Genomic DNA, 1,834 nt, shown 5'->3' with positions numbered 1-1,834 from the left:
CGGCGCGCTTCGGCCACAGGAGGTGAGCAATGTCGCGTTTAGAACTTCATTCATTCCTATGTCAACGTCCTCCCCATAGGTTTTGTTTATTTCTAAAGTTTGCTTCGCATCTAACGCGTTCCCGTCTCTTTTCGCAGATCCGTCGTACCGGGCGTGGCTACGCGGGCGACCAGGATCACCACGTCGCGCGGCTCCACCAGCAACCGCCAGCGTCGCAGCCACCGTGGGACTTCCCCCACCATAGCCGGAGGAGCGCCCCAGGACCCCGCGGCCAGGATATTCGCGATCGCGAGCGCAGAGGACAAGACTGCGTTGTTGGGGCGCGTTGTACAGCCGGACACGGTAGGTGTTTCACCATCCGACCTGGTAATGCATTCTTTCCATCTGTGACGCTTGCATTGATCGTCTGTTTGTTTGGTATGCCCAGGTTCGCCGCTGCGAGGCGCCCGGTCCAGGCTTTGGTAATGAGGGGCTTTGTCGGCAAACGAGTATTTCTACGGATGTCCAGCTTCGTGGTTGTCCTGCTTTCTGCCGTGTGAGCTGGCTGTGTGCCGCCGTGCCCCGACGGTACGCTCGTCAGTCCCTTCAGGCGCTCAGGGCCGGCCCTTAGTGTGACGAGCGTCTCGTACCCGCCCTCCAGCGCTACCGCTGCTGCCTCGCACCTTCAGTGCAGGTGGGCGAGCCGGCTCGCTCACCAGGGGCGGCGGTTGGTACGTGGAGTCGGCGGTGGTGGCTGGCGTGTTCACGGGCAAATATCGCATTTGGTGGACAAGTTTTTAAAATGGACGCACGTTCGAGGCACGACGTCCCGCTGAAATAGGAGTTTGTCAATAACGCCTCTCCCTTGAAAGTTATTTGGTTTGTTCTGTCGGCTCGTTGCTCAAACCCTCCCTTGTTCCAGGCATAGTCTAAGTACTGCAGTAGAACTACAAGGTGAGTACGACTAGCACCCCCCCCCCCCTTCCGCATTTTCTTTTTGTCCGGCGTTTCTCTTTAATCCCGTTTTTGTTTGGCAGACGAGACGCGTCGAGGATGGACGGCCTGCTCCAACATTCAGCCTACTTTGTTTATATTCTACCTGTCTGTAAAAAGATTGGAATAAAGATGTTTTTCGAACGAAATAAATGGGGAAAGGGTTGGGGTTTCTCCTGCAGCCCGTCGCTGCGGACGTCGTTCAGAGAAGGTGAGTGTTCGTTGATCGCTGTACCGGTTCTGTTAGCACGCTGCCTTGTGTGGTTCCATATCTTACGCCCTTTTCTGTTTCAGACCCGCCGCCGCTGCGCCCTTCCCGTCGCCACCACCGTGGGACTTGCCCGCACCGCAGGACTCTTCGGCCAGGACACTCGCCGGGCGCCGAGGACAACTGCGTCGTCGGGGTGCTACACGCCCCTTCGCGGCCGCCCCTGCTCCGCGCCCCGCCCCGCCGCGCTCTCTGCCGCGGGTTTGGGGGCGCCCTGTGACAACTGTCCGCCTGTATCCTTCGGGGTAGGCCCTGTCGCGTACAGAGCGAGGGCTGCTGTCGAAGGTTGCTCCTCCGCGCTGACCATCTCCGGGGCGAAAGCGTTGGGCTCCAACCATCCTCTGCGGCAGAGGCAGAGCGGGGCGGAGGCTGCGCTTGCCGGGGGCTGGCGCGGGGCTCGGCGGACCACCCCGGGCACTCCTGCAGGACCTGCGGAGGAGCGCCAGGTCGCAGAGGACACCGCTACCACCTCAACGGCCGTCACCAGCGTCGCCACCACCCCCCCCCCCTCTCTCTGAACGTTACTTGCTTTGTGTTGGCTCGTTGCTCAAAATATTTCTTGTTCCAGCCAGGCATCAGACGCTGTTCCCGGCC

At 60.4% G+C, this 1,834-nt stretch overlaps 1 long non-coding RNA gene across 5 annotated transcripts in view; it reads left to right on the top strand.

The window, feature by feature from the left end:
* Positions 1-1,826, top strand: part of LOC113202142 (uncharacterized) — a 3,938-nt gene extending 2,112 nt beyond the window's left edge. Inside the window, exons 1-5 of one of the 5 annotated variants that reach the window (XR_008012041.1) lie at positions 1-22; positions 138-342; positions 428-933; positions 1,017-1,183; positions 1,267-1,826. This is a non-coding gene — a long non-coding RNA (uncharacterized LOC113202142). The remainder of the gene's footprint in view (positions 23-137; positions 343-427; positions 934-1,016; positions 1,184-1,266) is intronic. The other 4 variants (XR_008012042.1, XR_008012039.1, XR_008012038.1 and 1 more) reach the window with 4 other exon arrangements.
* Positions 1,827-1,834: the final 8 nt, after the last annotated feature.

Source organism: Frankliniella occidentalis, unplaced genomic scaffold (genome assembly GCF_000697945.3).
Source record: "Frankliniella occidentalis isolate FOCC.00 unplaced genomic scaffold, Focc_3.1 Scaffold396, whole genome shotgun sequence".
In the NCBI taxonomy this organism is placed as follows: Eukaryota; Metazoa; Arthropoda; class Insecta; order Thysanoptera; family Thripidae; genus Frankliniella; species Frankliniella occidentalis.
The sequence above is the reverse complement of the archived record's forward strand: the minus strand, read 5'-3'. Positions and strand labels throughout refer to the sequence as shown.